This window comes from Meleagris gallopavo, chromosome 10, assembly GCF_000146605.3.
Source record: "Meleagris gallopavo isolate NT-WF06-2002-E0010 breed Aviagen turkey brand Nicholas breeding stock chromosome 10, Turkey_5.1, whole genome shotgun sequence".
NCBI classification, from domain to species: domain Eukaryota; kingdom Metazoa; phylum Chordata; class Aves; order Galliformes; family Phasianidae; genus Meleagris; species Meleagris gallopavo.
Window position 1 is genome coordinate 29135225 of NC_015020.2, and position 13293 is coordinate 29148517.

The following is a 13293-nucleotide window of genomic DNA, read 5'->3' on the forward strand; positions in this document are numbered from 1 at the left end:
TTGCAAAATTTTTGCATGTGTAGCTAACAAATAATGACAATCATCATGAAAAATATGTTGCCGGGTCTTCCACAGTCTGAGGAATATCTTGTTCACACTGTTCACAAAAGCACTAAAATAGAATTAAGGTTTCATTCATTCCACTTGTTCTAACTTTCCCTGATTTTACTAAAAACTGAAAGTTAGAAGAAAGCATAAGGAACTATGTCTCTGTGAACCAGTGATTAAAAGCATTCATCCAGGAAACAGTTATTTTTTGTCTCAGTTTACGTATTCCAAAGACAGAAAATATACTGTGCTTAGCTGGTAGTTTAACACTTTTTTTTTTTTGTAGAATCTTTGCACCATGTGGTTTTTAATGCCAAGAGTCGTCTTTCCTGCCTCTGGCATTTAGCATTGATGTTCACCAGGGACAAATTTGGAGTGGAAGGTTTGTTTCTGCATGCAGATAGGACAAACTGTTAGTTGCAGAAATTAATGACTAGTGTTAATTTATGTTGATAGTAGACTAAGCTCAAGGAGACCTTAAAAAATCTTTTCACTTAACCATTCTCTTCCACAAAATGATGAAAAGCAGATAAAAAATGCTGAAGGTTTCCACGAAGATTAAGGTATTTGAATGCCTTTTAGACTTGATTCTCTATTCCAAAATCATACTAGAACCTAAGGGAGTGCATCACATTTTTAACCAATACTTATATATAGCAATTTAACATAAACAGCATTTTAAATTAACTGTTCTAGTTCACATTACTAGCCTTTGAGGTCAATACCATTAAGCACAATGACATTTTTTACATTTTCAATAAGTACTCTTTAACTTAAACAATACACCTAATATTTTAGAGACTGAAACTTTACTGTTTAAATGTAATTATCTGAAAAACAGCTGATCATGTTAAGATGTTGTAATGCTAAACTTTCACAAGGAAATTGACTCTAGCCAAATGAACTCTGGAGTTTGGATTGCATTCATATTGGTCCACTGAGGAAAACTGCTTAACAGAACTGCTGTATAGATTACTTGCTGCTGAACTTCCAGCTTGATATTTTTGACTTGAGAAATTTAGAATTACTAATGCTACACTGAATTACCAATGTGAAGCTTATAAAAACTATGTATTAGTGCTTTTAATACGTGCACCTCAATTTTGGTGCTGCTTTGCAAAGCTTCTGTTTTAGCCTTGGAGCTAGTTCATAGTGCTGCCCAGAAATTTCATAGTTCTGTTGTGGTTTAACGCAATGAAAAACAAGTAGAATTCATGCATTGAGATAAATTTTATTTACTAAGACAGAAAATGAAGTGGGAAAGAATAATGATCATTATTTGTATGTGCGTATTTATTTTTACACACACACACACACACACACACACACACACACACACACCAAATGATATACAAGCTATTGCTCATAACCTGCTGACCAATGTCCACCTAATCCCCTAACAGAGGTCATCCTTCTGGCCAACTCCTCACTGTTTTTTCAAGCATTTTTCATTCGTTGTCCTGTGACATGGAATATCCCTTTGCCTAGTTTAGCTCAGCAGTCCTGGTTCTGTTCTCCCCTAGCTCCTTGTGCACTCAGCCCTCCTCACTGGCAGGACAGTATGAGAAGCTGATAAGCTAAAAGGTCCATGGCTCTGTACAGCACTGCTCAAAGCTCAGTGAAACTCTTAGTGTGCTATCAGCACTGCTTTTCTCCTAACACTAAAACTTGGCATCATATCAGATGCTACAAAGAAAAAATCAGCTCTTACCAAGTGAAAACCAGAGTAAGTGCAAATCAATGACAGCAAATGGAAGGTATCTTTTTAAAACATACAGGCAAAATAAAAATGAAAAGAATGAGAATAATATCTACTTCCACAGGTTATATCAGATTTATACTAGTGCTTTTATTACATAGTATTATATGGACTAGGGAATAAAACCATAAGTCAGATTTGCTCCACTTCACTAGAGTTTCCTGTTTCTGAAATACAAAGCTGTCCTTTTCTTTAAAATTTAACTGTACTGCATATTCTTCTGTTTCTATGAGGAGACAAAGAACAACGTACTTGTTACTCCCTGCCAGTGATTTCTTCTAACTCATAATAAATTTTATCAGAAAACTGAGCAAAAATGAACTGTCTGATGTCCTAATTGTATATCTATAAAGGTGAAAAGTTCAAGTATTTCCTAAAGAAATGTGTTTAAAAAAAAAAAGCCTTAAATGAATATGAAGTTTCTTATGTATTTGCACACTGGTTGAATAGCAGCACTACTGTTGATGTGGAAGAAAGCTCAGATCTCTCCCTCCTCACACTGTAGGTAATGAGAAACATTTTATGAGTGAGTCACTGGTGAATCTGAAGGCTTATTTCTTCAAGAGCTCTTCTAATACAGGTTCAGAGCAACATATAGTTATCTCGAGTTTTGTGTGCTCAGGGTTCCTTGTAGGCCCTTTTAAAGAGAAATTCTATAGACTAGACAAAGTATGTTAAAAATCTTGTCAAGTTCAAGAGCCAATTTTAATAAGTTTCTTTGTACAGACTTTCATTATCCTAATCCTGATCTCCTTATCAAGAATTGTATTTGCATTAGGCAAATAGTATGATTATAAGGAAGATCTATAAAGCCCTTATTTGTAAAATATGCAGAAAAAGTATTAGTAAGGTATAGATAGGACAGTATAGTATATACAGTGAGCTAATAAATGAAATATTTAGGTCAGTTTTAGTTAGACATTTTTCTCCGAGCATAGAAAATAGATGCATTTTGGTTTTAGCATTCCTGATGACAATAATGGAAAGTGAAAATAAATATTTTAAAGTAAGTTACTAGAAAGATCAGCAGGATGGGTAATAAGAGCTCTTAGGATATTAAGGTAACTATTTATTTTTTTCTTAGGAAATATCATGATAACCTTGTATACTTGCACTGCAATTTCTTATCCTGAAAGGGAATAAAGATAGGAGCAAGTATTGCATGAACAGACTCACATTTAAATGTCTCAAACCCAAAATCCACCAAAAGGCTGTTATTAACCACAGATGCACAATGCTTCCATTTCTAGATCATCTTCAGTATCTCTAAATTCCAAATGCTCTGACTTTTGTCTTGAATGACCATACTGTTACTTCGGTACATACCTAATTTTATCTGAGTGACCAGATATCTAACATTTACAAATGGAAACACTGAATCACAAGACCAGTTATTCATGGCATTAACTTACATGAGAAGAAGTAAATGAATGGAATTAAAAGTAAAGCAGAAAAGAAAAAATATCCCTTTATTTACTTATTTTGTGGGGGTCTAGGATAAGCGCTATTAATTAATTTACCTATCTTGCTAGAAAAGTAAAGATGATCAAACAAAATAAGAAAATGGTTTGATTTATATCATTGTAATTCATAATTCTATCAGAATTTCCCCGATTGTTTTAATGGCTTATGTACTCATGAATTTAACAACTTTTTTTGTACATACCTCCTTTGCATCTCTTTGGTTCCACACTTTCATATCAACTTCCTCTAAAAGGGAGGTTGATGTAACATGCTCTAAGTGAAACTGCAGACAGTAAAAATCCTGAAGTCTTTTTCTCTGACTGTATACTAGCTATCATTTCAACAATGACAACTATTTGATCTGAATTGTTTCCCATTTCTTTTCAAAACAGACATATAAAGAGTGGATGTTTTAAAATATCCATGGAAGCTTTCTGAGTGTGCATATTTTAGTGATTAGGAAGATCCTCTTTTCTTCCTTTTCTTTTTCTGCTATAAATAGGTTTTGAGAGTTCTATGGTCCCATATACATACACTTGACACAAGCAGAAAGCTTTGAAAAAGTGTGACTTGTTGACTTTTACTCACTTTATAAAGCTTATATACGTAGCCAGAAAATGCATTATTTTACTTATTACTAAGAAAAAATTAAAAACAAATTCCTTATTTTTGTCATGAAGTTTTGCTCCATGTTTTTATGTTTTAAATGCCTAATAATATTGATAATATTGATATGAATAACTAAAACTTGAAGAGGTCTCAGACATTCAGGAAACTGACAGGTATTTGAAGTATCGGCTTTCAATGCTTTTCATTTTTCATCAGTTGCTAACAGCAAAGTTCTGTCATTTTGAGCCTATATAATTCTAGCTAGGCTATAACAGACCTGAAATATGTATGCACAACCTTTTCCCCTCCTTAAGTTCACACGAGAAAAGTTTAGGAAATGATGATCAATAACAAATCACAAAAGTGTTTGAACTTCCTCCACAGAACTCCCTTCTTCATCTCTCCTTTGGCCTTCTTTCAAGGAAAAAGGAAAAAATACCAAAACAGATAAGATGGGGCAGAATGAGTTTTATCAGACAGCAGACATTGTGCTTGATATGCAACTTTCATGCTTGCCCAAGAGGCAAGATTTTATGTACAAAAACTGAGTTTTTTCTTGTTATAATCAGTGCAGAATTATTTAGAAAACATTAATAGCATCACAGTTACTGGAAATTCCCCATTTTGGGATAAAATCTCAATTTAAGCAAGTATCTACAGTACACATCTGTCACAAGTATGTTGTAATGGTGCTATCCTGCAGTTTATTTCAGTGGTTTGCAGGACCACGACATATTGTAGTAGTTATCTTTTAAAACATTAATATTAGATAAGATAGTGTGCTTTTCTTGTACAGCAGGGAGAGGAAGAATGATACTCTGGGACTGTTCTACAGTCTAGCTGGGTTGTTAGGAGAATGTAGAAAAACTAGAGGGTCACTCAGCTCCAGAACTAATAAGTGTTTTTATTCTCAGTGGCTTGTAGCAGGTTAGGATAATTAGATATATCAATGTGCAATAAAGGACGTTAAAACCTACTTGTTAACCAGACAGATAGGGTTCTTATGTAATTTCTTTCTGGGAGTGTTTTTCTCTCGCATAAAAAGATATAGAAATCATTCTCTAACAGACAGTGCTAATAGAAGTAGCCTTCTTGCTACTTCTGTTTGTTTCTTAGTAAATCCCACACCTATATTATGTATATTTTCTCAGAAAGGATTATCAGGGTTCTCAAAAGTGATTAATTCAGGTAAATGATGGTGACACTTTCATTATCATTTTGAAGGGCAGATAAAAATCTCTCATGGGAGAAAGAAAAGCTGAGCTTTTGAAATATACAAGGGGGTTAAATATTTGGACTGTCTCTGTAGTGCTCTACATGCAAAGTAAGCAGTTTTCTGTTTGGACATGTCAATACTAAAACTTTACCATTTCTTCAGCAATCTTTGAGCCTGGTCCCAGTGGACAGTTGAAGGACAAGACTATAGAAAGAACTTCTGATGAAGCTTTAGAAAATACATTTTTAAAATGTGCTTCTTGTTTGAGATTTCATTTGTGGTGAATGAGCAAAAAAAAAAAGAACAGCACCCACCTGCACTAATATGTAAGCACAGAAAAACATGATAATTCTGCTAATGTCAGCTTACAGTAGACTTCTTCTTTCCAAAAAAGCTAAGAGGTCTTCCTCTCCACTAGGAGCTGTCTAATTATGTACAGGAAAAGTGATTAACTGATTATGATGAATAAATTAATCTCTGAGGACTTGTATGTATTCAGACATTTCTAATTAGTATGGTTTTCAAGAAGACATTCAAGGCAGTCCTCTGTTCCTATTAGTAACGATTAACAGAACAATGAGTAATTTTTGGCAGCTCCTTGCAAAATTATTAGAATTAACATGGGAGTCTGGATTAAGGATTTGTGAAAAATTTGTCACTGATTGATGAAGTGAGACTGACAAGTACCGTAGACCTCCCTGGAAAATCACCCATATCTAATTATTTCAGTAAGCAGCAATGGAGCAGGTAAAATACAGGGTTTTCCTATCAGCTGTGCCAGGAATGTTCACTCCCTTTTCCAGTTTCCTACTTGTTACATTTTTCTAATGAAGATCATCACTTATTACATGCATGCAAGAATGGTACTATTATGTTGCTGCATCTCAGGGCACTTTAGAATGCTTTCTGAAGTTAATACATTAGCTACTAAATATTCTGCAGGTCATTGTGTATAGCTTTAAGACTACCTTCATTCGTTTTGCCAAAAATGTGCCTTCATTGATGATGACATTGATTCAACATTTTAAAATCAAAATCAACACACAATCATAATTTGATTTTGGAGTAATCAATCATGTTCACAGGGAGACAGTTCTCAACAGATTAGTTATGAGAGTTGTGGTATAGCTGTGGGGGAAAAAAAGTAAATATGATTCTAGGATGCATCAGGACAGCCATTTCTACTAAACAAGTACATGCCTCTGCACAAAACATTCGTAGTGTCCTGAAAGTAGCCATAATATCAGCGAAGACACATGAATTTAAAGTAAAACAGGCATAAAGATGATCTAATAGTTGCCTGGGGAGAAAGAGAGCCCATGAAAGGAGATTGATGGCATGTCTACCCAGTAAAATGAAGTTGAATGGAGACAACTTCTGTCTACCTCTATCCAGGCTGATACTTTCACATATCATGATGCAGTTCCATCTAAGAGTAATATCTTTGATCTTAAAATGTAATATAGCATGGAATTTTACCTGAGCTAGGTAGCCTGCTTCTGAGGAGGACTCATTAATGCATGTAAAACATTGAGTGGCGACAGTGATTCCAGTTCTGGAACAGATTCTAACCATGTTCACTGGCGGTCTCCACAGGACTCTATAGCAGATGCACTGGACCACAGGATCATACCTAGCTTTGTGAAATAAATAAAGCAGCAGCAGTGCAATTGCTCTCAGTGAATCTACCAGAAAGGTAAATGGTAGGGAATTAACTATTTCCACTAAATGAGAATACTAGTCGAAGAGAAATAGAAAGGTTTATCGCCTTCTTATTTTTGATCTGTTTTCTGCTAAGAAGAGTAAAGGACAAATAACTAAGTTTCAAGTAGAACATGATCCATTTACACATGAGATTACATCACCCTGATGCCTGAAATAACTGGATCTAGGACATCTCTTCATGTTTTTCAGTGATTACTTTTTATGTGCTGTTAATAAAAGTAAGAAGCATATAACATGTGCCTTGCTAAACGATAAAAGTAGGCCAAAATACGGTGTAACATATAATCATACAAGCATTTAATAATCAACCACAATTCTACCGCTGTGTTTTGAGTGATATTGATTATGCTGACTGGATATCTATGTTTCTAAATAAGTAAAACTTGTAGTTTATAAGGATTTTCACTTTTTGTCACTGTCATCAGAATGGAGGGACAGTTCATGACAAGCACATATGTTACAAACAGCTTCAAAACAATTGAAACCTTGAAAAAAATCTTCCTTTAAAGAGAGAGTTGAAAGGACAATGTTAATCAGATAAATTAAATGAAAGTGTTGATCAGCTCTTATTGAGAGAATTTTTCATCAATACTTGTTTGACATCCAGAATTATGGCAAAACTCATCACTGCGATCAGTGCTTGATCTATATTTTCTTTGTCTTTCTCATTTTGCCTGAGATGAAAAATGAGCAGTCTGCATAAAAATTTGATAAACGCTGGAAAGTTATGAACACATCATTTTCTTTATAGATAACTTCCCACCTGTTTTCTTTATACATAAGTTGTTTGCTTCCCTCCTACAGATATAAAAGATTTTTAATTTAAAGGAGGCTGAACAGAATGCAAGAGACAACATTGTAAAAGAAAAAGCCATACAGTTATGCTATGTAGTGAAAAAGTATACTGACAAGGAAGTTGCATCTTCTTTCCCCCACTCCTTAGAGCCAGCAGGGCTGCAGTTAATCCCTCTGTTTTCTCAATAATAGCCATTTTCATTATAACCGACCATGATGTCACAAAGTAGGGATTATGACTTCAAGGGGGAATAAACAGTAGGAGTAGCTGGATTCTTTTAAAATGAAGACCTTGTTCTCATGCAAATGCCTTTAGTTATGAAAAAGAAGAAAACATCATAAGCAAAAGGATTTCTTGCTGAAGGGATTTTTCAAAGTTTTCTGTGAGACAAGAGCTGCTTTATAAAAAGTCTACCAGCTCAGTAGTAGTGGGTGGCATTGTTTCAATATCCACTGCTGAAAATCTGTAGCCCAAACAAAAATTTGACTTACACAAATGATTAGTGATGAATAAGTGGTCAGAACAGAAGGCCCTTTATTTGGAGATGAAATGTTTTTGCTCAGAACTTTTCATTTCAAGAATTTGTTATTTTTCAGAATAAACTATTATATGTGTTGAAATTGCTCATACATATTCTTACACTGAAGGCAATTGTGTGTGCTTGAGTGGGTATGTATATGTAAATGTTGGCAAAATTTGTATTCACTCATTTATAAATTTATTGAAGCAGGATGAAGTAGTGTTCTCATTTGCTGTCATTTTGCAGACACTTAATTTGCACTCAAATGCCTCAAAAATGTCTTCACTTGAAATCTAAAATACTGGAAAGAATTCATCATAGAAACAATATACTGTGAGAAAAATGAAGGTCTGGGCATTTAAGCACACAATGACAAAGCATCATTAATGAGGAAATTGTAGTATTTCCCAAAATTGGATGTGCTGCAAGTATGTATTTATAAATGACCTGCTTTCAAATATTGCTATGTAAGAATATTGTTTCTATTTAATTTAGAAGTCTAGAAACTTATTTATTGCATACTGTGAAACTTTCATTAGCACTAGGCAGATTTCTTTACTTCAATCTGACCTAACTGCAGTAGTTGTAAACCACCTTTCACTTAAGTAGGGCATAGGGGTCCTGAGCATAATGTAGCGTATCAGCTACTCAAGCTAAAGAAATGGCTGATCTCCGTTCTTCCCTATTGATCATCTTAACAAAGTGAAAACAAAAACCTTCAAACAATTTTCACACCTTCCCAGCTTCAGTGTGGTTTTTTGAAGTGCTCTAAGGCTTAGAAAATGGCACCCCCTTTTAGCCATTGTCTCCATTGATTTCAATAAACAGCAGATGAGACATTGACTGAAGAAAAATGCAAATAAATGCTGAGGTGATGTCTATAGTAGTGCTGACTGTACAGAACAAGAGGCCACTTGTGATGCCTTCAGGAAGATTATTGGTGAGCAGTGTGGGAAATGGTGGTGTTCTTTAGGATTCTGCTTTTATTTTAATATTGGTATACACAGAAGACTGAAAAATAACGAGCAGCTCTTTCTGACAAGTAGTGAACTTGAAACCATTCCTTGCTATTGTGAAATCTGCCTCTGGTTTCAGTGGAAACTTTGACTAGTAAAGAAAAAGCAGAGACTAATCTATCCTTTCTAAAACTGAGAATTTGCCTAAAATCTGAAGTACACAGGATGTCTATGTTTTGATTTTAACTGAATAGTATGCAGATTACATAGATAAATATGTTTGTGTGAGAAATAGTAAACTGCATCACCACAAAATTTATTTCATATGTTGGAATTTTTTACTAGTTTGTTTTATAATAATAAGCTAACGATATTTTATGAATTAGAACTAAATTATATTTTCTTTCTTAATGAGAAAGTTAATATACCATTTAGAATGAGGATATGGAACGTTTTTATCAGTAAGGAATGCAATTTTTATTGATGAAAAAATATTAGGAGTTCATTTAATGTTATGTTTAAATCCATAGAGTTATTTTATTTCACAAGGAGCTACCATTTCCAGTATTCAAGCTAGTCTGTGAAAGTGGTTATCCTACTCTTAATGCCAACAAGGTGTATCTTTGTCAGCATCAACGAGGACAAGAGAAAACAGATTGCCAACATTCCACTTCTTATCAGTTATTGAAAGTAGACATTTTAATGGGTACAGCACTCAGCAGACCTCAAGGCTTTCTTTTTATAGCTTTGAATCGCCACCCTATAATTCAGCACTATTAGCCTCCACCTCTTTCATTTTAACAACTACAGGTGAATACATTTGTTGAAAACATGATTTCTAGATGCTTTATGCAAGTTTAAACTGTCAAAAATACAAAGGAGGAAAAAAATATATGACAGTTATGCAAGTGAAAGGACATTTGTAAAAGTGATTTATACTTTCAGTAAGTAACAAAGAAGCCCTACCTAAAGGGCGAATCTGCAGTCCTTGGGGAAAAAAAAAAAAAAAAAGGCTTTTTGAATGTGTTACAATTTTTGTCTAACTTCTAGAGACCTGATTCAGCAAAGTGATTAAGCATACGTGGAAATTTAAATAATAATAGATTCTATCTTCCTCGGAAGAACTTGCAGTGAAGCTGTGAAAATTCCACATTAAATCAGGACTTAGCTGATAGTATTAGTTTTTACATTTTGAGAGGAGGGAGACTTAGTGATACGTGTTTATTTTAGGATAGGTTAGATAACACGAGTTTACCATCAACAGCAATAAGTAGCAACTAACCATTTGAAGGTATTATAATAGTATGATAGCAACTGAGTGTTAGACTCACCAAAGTGGTCTGCCATCTGTGGTCCCTGGGTTGTAATGTGATGGTAACTATCAAAGAAATGGTTTTCTGTTTGTTAAATACAGGAATGTGCAAGCTAGAGACCAACATAGAAGCTATCCTCAGGCTTTGAATTTGGCTCAACTAATCAAGGACAGCTAAGATATACTGGAAAGACTAAAATCAAACGTTTATGCCATGTCAAGCACTAAAAAATTTCAAGAAACACTGTTATTGCATTGGAGCTCTTGATTATTAGTATTGATGTTTCTGAATGATCTGTTCACAGTCACCACAAAATACAAACACTGCCTTGCCTACATTCAAGATTTAAAAAATAAAAAATAAAAAATACAGCAACAAATGGTGGGAGCAAATGCAGGAGGGAATCCATACAGCAGAAGATGAATGACAAAAGGACTAGGCAGCTGTATGGTTGGTGCTTTTAAGCTTCTAGCTTTAAGTATATGTGCTTACACACACAAGTGCTCATACATATTTAAGCACACCTCCTCCCTTTTTTTTTTAATTAAACACTTATGTTATTTTTGCACCCAAACACTGAAAATAGTCTCTACATCTGTGTTTTGCTAATGGTTAGAAAATAACTTTTAAAAAGCATTATAAATGCTCCCAACAGGTAACACATTATCGAAGTGTTTATGACTTGATGCTCAACTAGTGAAGGTACAGTACAATGAGTTACTGATGGACACACACATGGGAACCACAGGAGTGCCAAGAGAACTCACTGTTATCAGCACTGCATAATATAATGCTGAATGAATTAACTATGGTGATTGCTTAAAATGTACCTTTTTGTGTAATAGCCCTAATTATCACCAACCCTTTACAATGAGTGGATAATTGTTTTTAATTCCTTCAACATTCATTGTAGTAACATTAATCATGATGAGCTCATTTGGTTTTAATGTGAATATAATACGTGATACCACAGGAATACCATTGAAATTTAGGATATATAATGCCTGCTTACTATACAGGGCTATCACAAATTCCCTTCATGCACAGTGGAAGCTGGCTAGTATACAGCTCAGGATGTTGCTCAGTTTTTCAGCTGTCTTTGGAAATATTTGCTGAATGAAGTGCAAGTCACCAACAAATCAGTGCTGGATGAAGCTGAAAATAGAGGCTTTCCAGAGCTCCCTTCTACAGCGGCTAAATAGGGGCACTGATAAACCCATGATGATCTAAGGAGAAACCATTCCCTACAAGTCAGATCAGATGTGACTTAATAAATAAAGTCATATCTACCTGTGTATCTCTGCATCATTTTCCAGCTGCAGTGTGTCTAGGCAAATCTACACTGCTAGGTAAATTGAGTCAGCAATTTCATAATGAGGCACTTGCAATTAGTACTACACTGGACAGCTACAACGTACATTGTTTGATGGTTGGACTAGATGATCTTGAGGTCTTTTCCAACCTTAATGATTCTGTGATTCTCTAGGACAGCGTATCCAGGAGGAGACTGATATTTCCTAATTGAATGCATTCCCTATAGTTGCTTAATATAATTTTATTAAATTCCTTAAGTCTGTGAATTGATCTAAAGTGACAATGAGTAATTAATTGCTTTATCTACTAGCTATTGTTAGTAGTGACTGATTTAGTGAGTGCCTTTGTTTAAAGTCAGTCTATATACTTTGTACAGAGTCCTTCTTTTTATGAGTGGTGCCAATACATTTCTCTAGTGCACAACTGACTTCTGGTTCTGGGGAAAGAAACAGTATTTTGCTGTTAGTTTTTGCTATCTGCACTAACTAGTACATGGGGAAACTTACATTTCCTCCTGTACTCTTAAAGTATTAATAATTTCTTGTGGCTTCTCAGAGACATAAAGTTCCAGTCACAATTCAGCTGTGCAGAAGCAAGCAAACAGGCACAAATATAGACCCTACATAACCATAGAAGGTGTTTGATATGATTATTTCTACGCACTGATTAAAAATAAGCTTCCATGAGCATTCAAGAAATTCAACTCTATTTTAGTCAATCCTAAGAGAACAGAAATTTAAAGCTCCACTTTTGAAAGTCATAAATGAGACTCTGCAAATTTTCTGAAGTTACAGTGCTGCCTCAGATTTTTCTGAACTGTGACAGTGCACATTGCTGACACCTTTTCTTTCTTTTAATTGTTTATTTTTCAAACTTTCTGGTGAGTTGGCATCAAACCTGCAGTGCTGTGACAATTTATTCTAACCATGGATGCAATTCCTGATATGTTCAGAGGCTCCACAAAAATTTATACAGCTATACTATTTACACATTTACAAATGGCTGGTGTTAGCAGTAATGAATATAGAGGTTTCTGCAACTACTTTTTCATGATGACATATTTCTGCAATCTTTGCAAATATCTTGACACAAAAATTCAAGAATAATTCTATTTATAAGCTGCCTTATCTTCTCTTTTAAGGAATTTAGGATCAGGATTATCTTTATATTGTACAAAACTGAATACTTTGTCAATGTTAAAAATGAAACTATCAAGGAGAAACTACCTGTTTAAGAGTTTCGCACTTCTCTTTGCTTCTACTCATGAGAGTAAGTGAAAGTTCATACTCTTTCAGGGCCTTTCTATGAGTCATATTATGTCAAAGTATGCAGCCATTCCATGATGGAATTTCAGAAGAGAACTACATGTTTTATTAGATCTGCTAGACATTCAGAATTGATCTGAAGGATACAAGTTTCAGGTCAAGTGTCCCTTTTAGACTGCCACTCAGACCAGTAAAAGTCCAAGTCAACTTATGAGCAACACACATATAAGTCTTGCTCTCAATATCAGCTCTAAGACAACTCGGACAATTCAGGCAGGGGAATATTTGACTAAAATTAAATATTCATT

The 13293-nt window shown here is 34.6% G+C and overlaps 1 long non-coding RNA gene across 1 annotated transcript; it reads right to left on the reverse strand.

Annotated features, from left to right (window-relative positions):
* Positions 1-5783: 5783 nt before the first annotated feature.
* Positions 5784-7797, reverse strand: LOC116217004. The gene is made up of 3 exons (XR_004160843.1): positions 7731-7797; positions 6576-6729; positions 5784-6224 (listed from the first exon to the last, which is right to left on the reverse strand). It is a non-coding gene; the product is annotated as an uncharacterized LOC116217004 (long non-coding RNA).
* Between the last annotated feature and the right edge of the window lie 5496 nt (positions 7798-13293).